Here is a 15,901-nt window from a genome sequence, read left to right as displayed (position 1 = left end):
ATACCCAATGTCACGCAGCTATGAAAGGACAGAACTGGATTTTTGTTCCATGTCTGTTGTAAAGTCCACAGTTAGTTTGCACACCCTTGACCTAAGAAAGAATGTGATATTTAGAAGAAAAAAAAATGACAACTTTGTGTAGACTGGTGAATGAAAAATGAGAGTAATTGTTCATTTACTATTTTTATGGTTTTTTTTTGTGTGATGAAAATAAAAGTAGAAGCCCTGCTTTTGAAAAGCTGATTCTAGCATAGTATCTTTTTCTGTGCCTCCCTCCCCTCTCCTCCCCTCCCCTCCCCTCTTCTCCCCACCTTTTCTCTTTCCCTTTCTCTCTTTCTCTCTTCTTCTCTTTCTCTTTCTTGATACAGTTTCGCTCTTGTTGCCCAGGCTGGAGTGCAATGATGCGATCTCGGCTCACTGCAACTTCTACCTTCCAGTTCAAGTGATTCTCCTGTCTCAGCCTCCTGAGTAGCTAGGATTACAGGTGCCTGCCACCATGCCTGGCTAATTTTTGTAACTTTAGCAGAGATGGGATTTCACCATGTTGGCCAGGCTGACCTTGAACTCCTCAACTCAGGTGATCTGTCTGCCTCAGCATCCCAAAGCGCTGAGATTACAGGCATAAGCCATCGAGCCAGGCTTCCTATCTTTAATGGATGCCCACAGGCCATGACACCAGGTCTTACCAATATTTAAAATCGAGCTACTGGAAGCTCACATGGTTTGCAGAGTGTTGGGACAGAAGTATTATTTTCAGCTTTCACTTTTATCCACTTTGAAAATGTCCATTATTCAGTATTTAAATAACTCCAAAAGATAATATAACACCATATGTGTCACATGACATATTTAATCTTACTGCATATTTTATGAGAGGTTGCTATAAAAGTGAACTTTTCAAATTCAAGAATCTTATAGAAATTGTACACTTAGATAGCTCTGGGTATTTGCTTCTTAAAAATAAACTGTACTACAATTTAAAGATTCATACACACATCTACACACATACTTATGTAATAACATTTTGTTCAAAGAAGCAGCACAAAGGTGTCAGTTAAATTGATATAACTAAAAGCCTGGAAAAAAGTCTTGCAGAACTGTTTCATATATCCTGGGGCATAAATACACTTAAATGTTTTCAATTCTATTTCTTTATAAATTTGAGTAATTCTTAATATCCTACACTATAAATTGTGAAGGGTCAATTCCCATGTTTATGAAATTCTTCATGGAGAGAACAATATTATATTCTTTATGGCTAATAGACTTCATTGCTTTTGCATTATACTGATGACTATTTCAAGGCAATAGTACTTAGAAATATTGCTACAGATTCCACCCTAATATTACTTTCCTAATGCTAAATAAATGAGGCCTATCATTTAAATATTTCATAATTTTTCCTTTTCTTAATTTGTTAAGTTTTAATACTATTTTTATTTTACTGTATCTTACATTTATAAAATACTTTATATTTTCCAAAGAAATATACATATGATGTATTTTATAGCATATCTATATCTGTATGGTTCCTTTTCATATACATATCATAATATAATTATGAATTAATGGACTGTTATGCATTTTAGGCTAATGAAAAATTCTAATAAATTATATTTTTATATTTAATCTGTACTGTAATATGAACTTCTAATCTTTTATGTCCCTTTATTTATTTAGCTAAGTTTCACAAAATTCTTCACAATTAATGGTAGTCAACTTTCCTACTGGATGAATCATTCTTTTGACATTTAATACTGAGAAAATTGCCTCTTCACATCAATTTGGCAACATACGTGAATTTAAAGTGAAACAGACATTTTTCTTTTTATCCAAATCCTAATCAGATATTTAGATAGGATGCAGGACCAAAATTTGCAACACTCCTCTTAAAATACCTTCTACTTCATCTTCTCTGTTAAAATTGAATAATATATTTGTCTACTTAAAATTTTCTTGTCTGGTACACATGAGTTTTGTTTAATACATTGTGTTATGTATAAATAATTACTTTGAATTAGATAGGTAATTCAAAGTGAGGCTCATAATGAAAATCCAATATGATTCTGGGAATCCTTTTAAATATTTAAATTTAAAAAAATGGCTTTCATACTTTTCTTTGTTCCCCATATCTGACTCACTCTAACTCTGTAAGTCATCAATGCACAAATGTAAAATTATTGTCTTAGGAATTTAGAGTGAGGCAAATATAAGCTTCTAACTCTGTAAGTCATCAATGCACAAATGTAAAATTATTGTCTTAGGAATTTAGAGTGAGGCAAATATAAGCTATCTGTTGGATGAAAGATGTGGTTGTTCAGTTAGTATGGCTGAAATTTTGAGTAAAGCCTCAAACAAATAATTAAAAAACATGAGAAAATCCTTTGTATAAGAGGGAGATATTTTAAGTATAGCTTTAAAATAAAGTCCAAATGAAAACCAATAAAATGTACTATCTATGGACTTATTTTTGATAAGCATTCATGTTCAAAATTTAAATAGCAAAGTATTAGGTTCTTAAACATGAAAATAATTTTGCCATTCTAATGAATTATTCATAAGCTTTAATAAGCAAGTGAAAAATGCTTGACAGAACTATGTAATTTAATATATATATTTAATGAAATAATAACCATGTACTATGTGCCAAATATTGTACTCAGTCCTGGAAAGCAATGATAGTGTTTGCCTTCCAAGGGTTCACATTCAAAAAGAGGTATGACCATATGGTATATGTAAATGAAAACATCTTGAGATTGTGTGTGTGCAGTTGCTTCTTATATTGAAGATCCCTGATGATGCTTAACATTTTACTTCATATTTGCCTTTTTATTTGCAGAAATACACAGAAGTTACAAAGCAGCAAAACCACATACCTGTAACTGAATGCCAACACTTTTCCACATTATCCTGATTTCTGCCTACTTACTTATCTCTGTTTATGAATTCTGAACAGTAGTATAATAAGTCTTTCCCATATTGTCCTACTTTCTATGTAGTTACTTTCTCTGTCAATGAATCCTAGATAGCATAGTCAGGCTGGCATTACCACAACTTTGGTCCGCAGTCAATTGTTGCTCTCCGTGGTACTGAAATGCCAGTGTCGGCTGAAAATTAGTTGTTTTTCCTTATTCTTTGACAGGAGTGATTACTGCCCAATCAAGAATTCACAACATGGAGAGAAAAGGTCTGTTGGGGGAAAGGAAAGATCAAAAACAGAAAGTCTTAAAGGAAAGATTTAACTGTTCATGAATAAATGGTTGGATTCATTTATCCATTTAACAGGAGTTTACTGTACAAAAGGCACTGTGCTTTGAATAAAGTTACAACAGCCACCTCCCCATATAAACAAATAAACCTATTTTTTTTGATGTCATGTATCCTACTGTATAGTGGAGAAAATAGATACAAACCACTGTCATGGAAAAATGTAAATTTGCCACTGTGTTTGGTGCAAATGACAAATGATATAAGTCTTTATGGATCATAAGATAAAGCAGAGCAAATTTGAGTGTATTAGCATGAGACTTAGTTAAAAATGAATTATTCTTTCTTCACATTATGAATTATTATAAAACCTACAGTAACAATAAGATATATTGAATCATAAGACTTCCAAATAAAACTTTAAAACTTACAATGAGATCTTGCTTTCATAAACTCAACATTTTAACAAAAGATTTTATGCTTGAAGTAGCTATAATATTTGCTGATTTTGACATTTTAAATGATGGTATAATAATTTATCATCATAAATGATGAGAAAATTTGTCTGCATAAGTATAGGTGAGAAAGATTTTAAACATTTGCTTTTATGACCAAATATTTACATCAGTTAAAATCTTATTTAAAATATATCATCTCTACTTTTCTTTCTTTAATTGATTCATGTTTTTGTGGCTACACATGGATTTTATCAAATCTATTCAACATAATGGCAAAGCTTGAATATGAAGAATGTCCATGCATTATAAGAACAATCTGCAGCTGAAATGGCTACCACTGAAATAACAAGTCACCTATATATAAAATAGGATTACTTAATCTTTATGTTGCTAAATCTTTGGGTCATTAGCTGGAGCTATACCCTCTAGAAGTTCCTTCCCAACCTCCTTGCTTTCCCAGCCACAATGGGCTATACTTCGAACTGCACATGCTGGCCATTCTCTGAGAAGTCCTTAACAAGTTTCTGATGACTAAAGGCTATCTAACTATGGGCTCTAGGAACTTGAGGCCACACTGCTTGGCTACTTCTGATGGGTGTAATGGTCAATATATTATGGTGTATCTATAAACTATTTGTGGTACATGAGCTGAAAAGCTGAACTCTCAGCCTGTTCCAATTTTCTTTTAGAATTTATTGAAACCTGACATAAGTACATGCCTACTTCTCTATTTGGTTAGGGCAGGAGTCTCCAACCTTTTTGGCACCAGGGATAGTTTTGTGGAAAACAATTTTCCACAGATTGGGAGAGGGGATGGTTTCAGGATGATTCAAGTATATTACATTTATTGTGCACTTTATTGCTATTATTTTTACATTGAAATATATAATGAAATAATTATCTAACTCACCATAATGTAGAATCAATGGGATCGCTCAGCTTGTTTTCCTGCAACTAGATGGTCCCATCTGGGGGTGATGGGAAATAGTGACAGATCATGAGGCATTAAATTCTCATAAGGGGCACAACCTAGATCCCTCACATGTGCAGTTCACAATAGAGTTCACACTCCTAAGAAAATTTAATGCTGCTGCTGATCATATAGGAGCTGGAGCTCAGGTAGTAATGTGAGCAATGAGTAGTGGCTGTAAATACAGATGACGCTTCACTGGTTCATCCTCCCCTCACTTTCTGCTGTGTGGCCTGGTTTCTAAGAGGCCAAAGACTGGTATTGTGGTCAAGGGGTTGTGGAACTCTGGGTTAGGGCATCCCTCAGCAAAATGTAGCATTCATGAAGGCAGGATCTATATCTTTTTAAAAAAATTTTAAAATTAATTTATTTTTTATTATGTTTTATTGCATTTTAGGTTTTGGGGTGCATGTGAAGAACATGCAAAGTACACACATGGCAGTGTGATTTGCTGCCTTCCTCTCCATCACCTATATCTGACATTTCTCCCCATGCTATCTCTCCCTAACTCCCCACCCCCCACTGTCCCTCCCATATTTGCCCCCGAAAGACCCCAGTGTGTGATGCTCCCCTCCCTGTGTCCATGTGTTCTCATTGTTCAATACCCGCCTATGAGTGAGAACATGTGGTGTTTGATTTTCTGTTCTTGTATCAGTTTGCTGAGAATGGTGGTTTCCAGGTTCATCCATGTCCCTACAAAGGACACAAACTCATCGTTTTTGATGGCTGCATGATATTCCATGGTGTATATGTGCCACATTTTCCCAGTCCAGTCCATCATCGATGGGCATTTGGATTGGTTCCAGGTGTTTGCTATTGTAAACCATGCTGCAATGAACATTCGTGTGCATGTGTCCTTATAATAGAACGATTTATAATCTTTTGGATATATACCCAGTAATGGGATTGCTGGGTCAAATGGAATTTCTATTTCTAGGTCCTTGAGGAATCGCCACACTGTCTTCCACAATGGTTGAACTAATTTACACTCCCACCAACAGTGTAAAAGTGTTCCTATTTCTCCACATCCTCTCCAGCATCTGTTGTCTCCAGATTTTTTAAGGATCGCCAATCTAACTGGCACGATATGGTATCTCAACGTAGTTTTGATTTGCATTTCTCTAATGACCAGTGATGATGAGCATTTTTTCATGTTTGTTGGCCTCATGTATGTCTTCTTTTGTAAAGTGTCTGTTCGTATTCTTTGCCCACTTTTGAATGGGCTTTTTTTTTCTTGTAAATCTGTTTTAGCTCTTTATAGATTCTCAATATCAGCCCTTTGTCAGGTGGGTAGACTGCAAAAATTTTTTCCCATTCTGTTGGTTACCGATTCACTCTAATGATTTTTTCGTTTGCTGTGCAGAAGCTGTGGAGTTTGATTAGGACCCATTTGTCTATTTTGGCTTTTGTTGCCAATGCTTTTGGTGTTTTGGTCATGAAGTGCTTTCCTACGTCTATGTCCTGAATGGTTTCGCCTACATTTTTTTCCTGGGTTTTTATGGTGTTAGGTCTTATGTTTAAGTCTTTAATCCATCTGGAGTTAATTTTCGTGTAAGATGTCTTTTTTCTCACTGCTAAGCAGTGCTAGGCATTGTCTTCTGCTCACTGGTAGGCACTGGGAATATAGCAGTGACCCTTGGCCTTAGTTCACTGCTGTATTTCTAGTGCCTAGTAAATAACTGCCATGCTGTAAGTGCTCCATGTATAATCATGGGATGAATGACCGAACCCTAAGTTTTGTGTTTACTTTCCTAACTTTACTTTCCTCTTTGACTTCAACACCTACCACAGTGCTTAGCTCATTGTTAAGTACAAAGGAGGCAAGCAGAGCCCCAGAGTAAAGGTTCTTATAGGGGATGTTACAGATTTTCGACAATTTCTTAAAATCAATGAGAAGCCACTGAAATGTTAAAATTAAACAGAAATGTTATTAGATCTCATTTTAGAAAAGAAAAGTTATTGCTTTTGGTTTCCCTTAATAATGATATCTCCATCATTCTACTAATCTAGTCTTAATTGCTTAAAGTTATATAATACGTTTTCATTTTTTCTTCATTCCCAATAATTTGCCCAAATCTGGTAATTTAATTTCAGCAAGATATAACTATCTCATTCTTTCTTTATTTCCCTTTTGAATGAGGGCCTTGGTTAATAACAGAATGGACAACTGTAGCTGCTAAACTCACATCCCTATCTTTAGTATATTCTATAGCTAAGTCCCTATACGTTTGGTCATATAATAAACAATAGACATTATTGGCCTGGTAGCCATTATATTGGCCTTATACCAAGAATTGTACAATATTGGTCATACCATTTATCTAAGCAAATACTTGCAATAGCTCCACTTTGATTAAAAATAATACCTAACTTTCTATTTGAAAAAATATAACTTTTTAATAACTTCCAACACTTATTCAGATGAATTATTAGTTATTATTCTTGTGACATAAGTAATGATAACTACCCAATTTTTCTAAAAAGTATTTAAACTCCAAAAAATATTGCAAAATTACTACAAAGAATTAACATAAACCCTTTACTGAAATTTACCAATAGTATTATAAAAGGTTGCCACATTTGTTTCATCATTCTCTCTATAGGTATTTCTGGACCATCTACAAATAACTTACAACTGCTATGTTATTTTTACTTCAAAGTATTGTATTATGTATTTTTAAAGATCAAGGGGTTTCTTATACATGATCACAGTACTGTTATCAAAATTAGGATATTTAATATTGATACAAAACTAATTTTTGTTATAAAGTATTCTAGTTTAGATATGGTTTTTACTAATATTTTGAATCAGATTGTCTCAATAATGTCCTTTATATTAACAGATATTTTTCCCTGTTTGCTATCCAATTCTGGATTAAACATTGCATTTAGCAGTCACGGTTTTTAAATCCCCATTAGTCTAGAACAGTTTCTCAGCTTTTCTTGGACTTTCATCACCGTGACATTTTTGAAAAGTATAGACAAGATATTTTGTAGAATTTTCCTTAATTTGGGGCTGTCTTTGCTTTCTCATGATCCCATTCAATTATACTTTTTTGTTGCTGTCTGGAATCCTAAATAAATAATGTTAAGTACTTCTCAGTGCATCATATCATGAGGCTCATGATATCACTTGGTTACTGATTGGAGACTTTAACCTTGGTCACTTGGTTAAGGTGATGTTTACCAGTTTTATCCACTACATGTAATTTATTATTCCCTTGTAATTAAGGATCTGTAGTATATTATAAAAACGGCCGTAAGTTATTTTCATTTATGTATGCATTCTCCTAAAGGTGGTGTTATAGTTTCTCCCATCAAGACATGGAGCATATTATCTATGTTTGGGCCATGTAACTTCCATGGCTAATGAGACATTGGTAAATGTACATCTATAGAATCTCAAAAAGTGCTCCACATTGGAGCTTGCACTCCATTGTTGCTTTCTGGAGCCCTGCAACTACCAGTAATGCTAACCTATTGAAGGATGACAGGCTAGATTAAACAAAAGACAGAACATTGCAGCTGAGTCCCACACCCTCCAGACAAGTAAGTATGCCAGTCACCAGACAAGTGAGTGAGGATATCATTCTAGACCTCTAGACCAAATTGAGCTAGCCAGGGCAGAAACTCCCCTGACAACCCACAGAGCTTTAAGAAATTATTGATGTTTATTGTTTGGGACCAATAAGTTTTGGACTTGTGTATTATTCAGCAAAAGCCAATACTTTCTAAGGTGATACTCTGGGACTATGTAAATATCCAGTTACCCAAATAGCTTTGACCAAGTTTATGATTCTTGCCTAAGTTAAGTATTACCACAAAGATTGCAAAATGGTGTTGTGCCTTTTAAAGAGATTAAAAATGTGAAAATGGGGGCTTATTTGTCTTCAAAGAATGTAAGACTAGTTAGTAGCTGTATCTGCATCAGAACTCTGATATTCTACCTGGTCCAGAGTCTCTCTCAGTATGCCACGCAGAGGTAAATGACCTGATGGTAGGTCATGGAATTCGCTAGAGGGAGCAGTACAGAGAAATTTGAGAGTCTTATGAGTGGACCCTGTGTACTCACACATTCCCAAAAGCATCTCTGGTAAATGCTCCATAATTGATGGTGGGACAGGATGGACAATGTAGGAAGAGACATTAACATAGTTATTAACATACAAATGTAAATGATAATTGACTCATGAAAAGATATAAAGATAATATGTCTGCAAATTGCCTGTGTATAATCAAGAATGCCATTGACATACTAGGTTATAATTAATGGTATCATATGTTTGTGAAACGTGGCTCTTATTTTTATGTAGCTGTTATATCCTCCCCAAATTCTGCGGAAAGCATCCTATAAGACATGTGAAGTGACACTGTGAGAAGAAAGGACCTGTTAACCCTTCTTACAAACAAGAAAACTGACATCCGAGGAGCCAAAACTAGCCAACAGCCACAGTGAATAAATAGCCAAGGAGGAACCTGAACTCGGTAATCCCAATTCCCTCGAAGAGTTCCTCTCCTATGGCAGTAGGGGATAGGTCCTAAGTCTTTCAGACGCTAATAATGCCTGCATCTTAAGTCTCTACCTTGTGCCAGGCACTGTCTTAAAGTCTTTACTCACGTTTAAACTCAGCACCATGGGGTACTGGTACTACACATTAACTTAGACATGCAAACATCCAGGCATTTCGGAGTGAGTGTGTGCTTAATATCACATCTTCCTGCCTGAGAAAGGTATTCAAAACCCCACTTTTTTCTTTACCTCTTCATAAAAATTCGAGAGCACAAGGAAGTGCTGTGTGTGTCCAGTACTCTTACAGTGCGTTCGGTGGCAGCAGCCACCGCCAACTAGAACACTAGGATCCTGCCAAGGTGTAGGGACTGTAACCAACAAGAGGCCAAACTGTCGTTTCTGCGGAGGGCGCCGAAGCCTCAAGTACCCCACTGCACGTCTCCGCCGGAGAGCCGACGGCAAGGGTGAGGTTGCCGGCGTTGTCCCCGAGGGCAGTCTCTGATGCTCCAGCTCCCCTCTAAAAGGCTCCCCGGCGTCCAGTGCGAACGGTGCACGCAGGCCGGCTCTGGCAGTACGGGAGCCCAAGGCAGCTAGGGGTAGCGAGGCGCTCTCGGGGGAGAGGAGCTGACCCCACGGTGGCTCTCGGGGACCGTGCCTGCCAAGTATCGCGGGACTTGTGCACATCGCAGGGGCGCCAGCTCCAGGAGCAGCTGGAGCGCGCTCGGTGCGCACAGCCCCAGCCGGGGAAGGAGCGGGAGCAGGGAGGGAGGAGGGCCGGAGGTGCTGGTTACGTAAATGATACTAGCCCAGTGAGAGGCCTCCAGGCTGGGGCTACGGGAGGGGGCGGGACCACGCGAGGAGGAGGGGCCGGGAGGCGGCGGGCTGGGGCGGGAGGGGGGCGGGGGCCGGGGCCAAGTGACCAGGCGGCGGCGGCGCCGCCTCCGCCGGAGTGGCAACGTGCTGGCAGCCCTCGCTCGCTCTCCGCGCCTTCTCGGCCTCGGCGTCCCCTCTGGCCGTGCTCGAGGAGCCCTTCAGCCAGCCGCTACGCTATGAGGGCGCCTCTCTGGGGCTGGCCGAGGCCGGAGCCGGCTGCCTCTGCTCGCCTGGAAGTGTGAAAAGACGCGCGGGCGGTAGCCGGGGCTGCGCGCGGCGCTCGCTGGCCGACGCGGGTTCCAGGTGAGCGCGGGCTCGGCGAGCCTCACACTCGGCCCGGCCGGCCGGCGTCAGCTGGGCTGGATTGGAGGCTGAATCCCGTGCGTGGATCGCTGTTCCCTCTTCGCGGGATTGTTGGCCACGATAGCAGGTCTCCGTCTCTTTCTTACTTCCCCTCTTTTCCTCGTGATTGTCTGGAACGAGCTCCCCCTGGGCTGCCGGAGTGCCTGGGCTGGGTGCCGCGAAGTCCCCCAGCGAGTGTCAGGGCGCGGAGCCGAGCGCCCCGGGCCGGTCCCAGGGCAAAGGCAGGAGCGCGGGCGGACGCGGCGAGGCGGCCTCCCGGGAGCTCCGAGCGCGCTCGCCGGCGGCTGCAGGTGCTGCGGGAGGACCGCGTGGCGCGGAACTTTCTGCCGCCGCCCACCTTCTGCTCTGCTTTTCCGGCTACCCTGCGGAGTTTGGGTGGGTGGAGGGGGGCTCTGGCCCCCTCAGTGTTCTGGTGACGCTCCGCGGCGGGGGTGGCTCGGCCTGCCAGCCCAGGCAACTTTCTCGCAACAGCTCCTGGCAGCCTCAGCTGCGGTGCGGGCGTTTCTACTCGACCTGACACCCGGAGCTCCCTGGGTCTTGGGTGTCTTCCTCGACGGTTGCCCTCTTATTTGCCTGGCTCTTTCAGAGTCCTCCTGCCTCTCATTCTCTCCGTGTATGTCTCTGCCTCTGTTTCTCTCTGAGTCTTGGTCCCCTCAGTCCCCACTCCTCGGCCATGTGTCTGTTTTTTTTTTTTTTTCCTCTTATTCTATTTCCTCCTGTTTGTCTTGGGATGTCTGTGTCCCCGTTAATCTGTCTTTCCGCTTGCCTTTCCGTCTTGCAGCATATGTTTTATCTGTGTGTCTGCTTCTCGCAGCTTATGTGTCTCCCTCTGTTATCTCCTTACCGGGTCTTCCCCACCACTAGCCCCCTGATGCCGAAGTGCCTTGGTTAGGGGAGCAAGATCTGGCTCATTTAGCGGGCATCTCCAGGTGCAGAGACTTCCCTGCTTGGGGCCAGCGGGGACGGAGACAGTCTGCCTTTGTCCGGGCTGTCGTGGACCTGAATGAGGGGTGCAAGGGGTAGAGCGGAGGGCGCCACGGAGGTATCCCCTCGCCCAGTCCGAGGGCGCTGCGCTGCCGCGAGCCTGAGCGCACCGAGGCTGCTACTCTGGACAGCGAAAGCTGCGCAAGCCCCTCCCGCAGACCCGATTCTCTGACTATGCTTACTTGAATTTCCAGGTGGAGACTCTGCCTCCCCAACCTTTATAGTCAGCTGCAGGAGAACGGAGAGTGGGGCAGGCAAGCATAGATGCTTTGGGGTTCAGGGAAACTAACCTCAAAAGGGTGGGAGCTTTCTTCAGGCAAAGGTGTTGCTAGCAGAGGAGAGGAGCTTTGGGGACTAAGGTATGCCTGCCTTAGACTGCTATGCATTCAGTGCTTAGGAAAGCGGTTTCCTTGGAGAGATCATGGTCAGCCTTCCCTGAAACCGCCTAACAACCTGGGTTTTATTTGCAAGGCTAAAGCCACTTGGCTGCCAAAGCCCCCTTGAAATTTCTGGTTTCCTTGCGTATTTTCAGCTTTATGTGAAAGCTGCCTTTCCTCAGAGTCAGTCAGTCTCTCTCTCTCTCTTTCTCTCTCTGTCTCTCTCTCTCTCTCTCTCTCTGTGTGTGTGTGTGTGTGTGTGTGTGTGTGTGTGTGTGTGCCTCTCTGTCTCTGTCTTTCTGTCATGCCCTCTAGTGTTAAAGAAGCCTGCTGGTTTGAGAATATTGAAAAGTAACGTCAATCTATTGGCTATTTACTTTTGAACCTCTCATCTTCCAGGATCATTCTCCTTGTATTACCTGCATCCTTTCCTTTTCCTCCTCAATGAATGACTTTTGCATTGCATTACTAATCTTTCTTCCCCTGCCCCCCAACCCCTGCAATCTCTACGTTTTTTTTTTTTTTTTTTTTTTGACTCCTGCAGACTAAGAACCTTCATATTGAAACCAGGTTGGTTTGATTTAGGAATTGGTTAGATGTGGAGAATTTTCATAGCCTAACGCAGTGCATTTCTCTGCACTGTTTGCCACAAACAGTGGATTTCACATCTCTCCTTCAGCTCCTAGCCACCCTCAATTCCATAGAGAATTTTCCTGGCTGCTCCTGCTTGTTTAAATAAATGCTTTTATTTCACCATTTCTGTGATGCTCATCCCATTCCAGGGCTTAAGCTACTTGCTTAAGTAGGGGCACTATGTCTCAGATCCGCTTTGGAGAGGAAAAATAGAAAGCTTTTCCAAAGGAATTATAAGGTGCTGTTAATTCTAGTTCAGAAAGTCCCAAGTGGGAATGTGGGAATGGAGGCTCTCTCAGATATGTAGTCCCTAGTATTGTGGGGAAACTAGTAAGTGCTTAATAAAAACTTGTTGGTTAATTGATTAGCATGCAGCTGATCATAGACTTCTAAGTTACCGGCTATGCTAAGGAGACTACAGTTGAATTACTCCTCCCCACACCTTTTTGGGAGGTTTCATTTAGTTTTTTATGAATGGTAATTGAGAACTAGTAGAAGGGTATTGAAACAGGTGTCTTCTGTTTCTTTGTAGTTGATGTCATTGCTTGAATTTGCCCCTTTTGAACGCTGGTGTTCTTTAAAACAGTCATTGCAGAATTGAAGAAATGAGTTTAGAGGCCCTGAAGTATGGCATCTCTCAACCTCCCTACCTGAAAGTAAAATGGGACATGACATCATTTTTCGGTGAATACTTTTCATGTGGTTTCTAACAAGTGAAAAGTTCTCTCTTATATAAAGAACAGCTATATCAGCTTAAAATAGTTGAGGGCTACGTATTGATCTGTAATCTAGATCACTTTCCCTAAATAATTTATGGATTCCCCATACTGCTTCAAATATATATGAGATGTGTAATACTGCATGAATATGACAATTTCCTAAAGTACCTGGAAACAATGTGTCTTAACTTAGTGTACTACTTTTTTTTGATGATATGCTAGTCATCTCTTAAAATAGTTGGTGATTTACCATGAGTATTGTACAGGAGCATGTTCAAAGCAATTTTTCTTTAAAAATATTTGTAAATCACTTAATACTTTACTAAATTTTTATATTTAAAAATAGCAAAGACATAGTGAAGGGGAAAAATCAGATATTGTTTGAGATGCCTACTTTTTTATTACAAATTTAACTTATACATTTAACTTTTTAACTTATTGGGCAATCATTTCAGTTTAAGCCATTATGTCATAGTGAAGTATGTTTTTATCATGCCAGCTTGATTTCTAGAAATAGTAGTTGTAACAGGAACATTTTCATGTAATAAAGCTTGTACAGCTTATAAAAACTTTGGGATTTTAGAAAAGGAGTGAGATAACAAGTAACAAATGGGTATTTTTATTCTTTCTGAATGGGCAGATGAAGAGAATCTTGGTGTTTCTGAATAAGAACAGTTGAAAAAATGCCTGGATAGAATTAAGTCTCACTATGTAAAATAAATTATAAATTACATATCTCTGTTATATGTTCATTGTGCTTTATAAAAATGGACAATTCAAATAGTGACCTTTAAGTAATTTGCCTTATTAGACATAATATTCTTAAGCGACACCTCTTGAAACAACACATTCTTGACAGTGACTTTTAGTACATCACCTTCTTGTATTTGTGTCCCTGCTAGTAGGAACATGTAGACATCTTAAATCTAATAGGATCTAAGAGGATCACTGCTTTGAAGTCTGAATGACCATATGCCTAATTATCAAAAGATTTTAACTGAGCTTTTGTTTTAAATCCTTCCGTATGCTCTTGTCATCAAAATAAACACATGTGAAACATCAACTCAAGACCTCCGTGTGTGTGTGTATGTGTGTGTGTGTGTGTATTTATAGACATATATATACTCATATTTATTCTGACAACCTATTTAATGACATTTCTGACAGCACCCCCCACACTCCATACACACATATATATATACACATCACACACACACACACACACACACACAGACAGAGAGAGAGAGAGAGAGAGAGAGAGAGAGGGAGGCTAAGCATATGTTTGAAAACATAAATCACATTTAAATATCTGGCATTGTCTTCTTTGATAAACCATTTATTATTTTATCAGATTAGTCTTCTGTTTACAAGTTCTATCCTTTTTTTGCACATAAAGGGTTTATTTTAAATGTTTTAGGGATAAGATAGAGTTACATCAAAATTATAAAAATTACTTACAGAATTAACAGATTTGTATTGTGTACAAGTTCTATCTTAAGGCACATTGTTGAAGGACTTCTGCCATTCAAATATATGCATGTGTGTTTTTGAAAAGTCTGTTTTTTCATTGTGAAATTGGGCTTTTCAAGGAAATTTATGAAAATGAATACATTTGTAAATTTAGTAATAGTCATCCCTTTGGGGCATTATAAACAATTATCCAATTATCTCTGGTCTTTTCCAGGAGAAGTATAAACCAAACAGACTTTAATCCCTTGGTATTTGTTTTTTCTTGATTTGAGATTTAGACCTGTGTCTGCTTTTTCAGTGTAGCAGGTCTATTATAATAGATTTAATTGGTCTTAGCTTGATTACCAAGAAATGGTTACAGGTGGCTAGAGACATCTGTGTGATTGTGATTACTGTATGTTCTCATGTCCCTAAATTCATTCATTTTTAGCTACGAGTTTTTCAAGTTTATTTTTTTAGTATGTCTTCAGACTTACACATTTAAATGAAATTCTTAATTTTTAAAAGTTATCACTACAGAGATTGATGGGATCTAAAATTTAAATTGTAAGTTAAAGTTAAGAGACATGCTTTTCTTTAAGGGTTCAGCTTGATTCCATGTCTACATAATTAGAGTCCTTATGAACTATCAGGCTCTCTCTTAATTTCCACCCTATCTTAATTACCTACCCTTCAGAACTGAAGTCAAACAAGATTCTAAATATCAGTTATTAAACATTGTTCTATGTTAATGGTTAATCCTTTCAAGATAGTTTGGGAGGGATGTAGGGAGAGGAATGACTATTATTATCATAGATAGGAACATATTTGTTATCATATAGACTGTCAGAACATTAAATACAATATCTATAATAAATACTTAAACTTTTTTCATGTTTTTAAAAAATGTACTCTTTCTTAAGATAGATGGGTGCTGTCCAAGATATATCCTTAAGGTTTTAACATGAAGAGGAATTAATTGAGACTCCGTTACATACATTCCACTACATTGAATTGTCGCTTAAATCTTATTTAAGCTCTTATACAACATTATAGGGAGAGTGTGATTAATCTGCTTGTTGACACTTTGGTGAACATAATGCATGTGGTGAGTAGCCACAGGAAGAAGTAAACAAAGAATTTAAAAGCATAGCACAATCAAAAATCTTTCAAATAACACCTTAAAGATAGCAGTAAATGTCAACTTAGTCTCTTATATTAATAGCCTTGATATTATAAGAAAAGCATCTCTTTTTTGTTAATAAACTGAATTTTGACATATGAGGAGGATTATGTAGCTTAGAAAGATAATAACTCACTTAATTTCCTCTTGAGTTTTTGATATAATTAGTTTCAGA

At 39.1% G+C, this 15,901-nt stretch overlaps 1 protein-coding gene across 8 annotated transcripts in view; it reads left to right on the top strand.

Moving 5' to 3' along the window:
• Positions 1 to 10,049: 10,049 nt before the first annotated feature.
• GALNT13 (polypeptide N-acetylgalactosaminyltransferase 13) overlaps positions 10,050 to 15,901 on the top strand; it is a 606,606-nt gene continuing 600,754 nt past the window's right edge. For 6 of the 8 annotated variants that reach the window (XM_074399674.1, XM_039469839.2, XM_003921971.4 and 3 more), the window contains exon 1: positions 10,050 to 10,448. The gene's annotated coding sequence lies outside the window, so the exon portion shown is untranslated. Of the gene's footprint in view, positions 10,449 to 11,145; positions 13,060 to 15,901 lie in introns of those variants that run through there. The other 2 variants (XM_074399672.1, XM_074399673.1) reach the window with 2 other exon arrangements.

The sequence above is a fragment of the Saimiri boliviensis genome, chromosome 5 (assembly GCF_048565385.1).
Source record: "Saimiri boliviensis isolate mSaiBol1 chromosome 5, mSaiBol1.pri, whole genome shotgun sequence".
Taxonomy (NCBI): domain Eukaryota; kingdom Metazoa; phylum Chordata; class Mammalia; order Primates; family Cebidae; genus Saimiri; species Saimiri boliviensis.
This window is presented reverse-complemented; position numbering and strand designations above follow the sequence as displayed.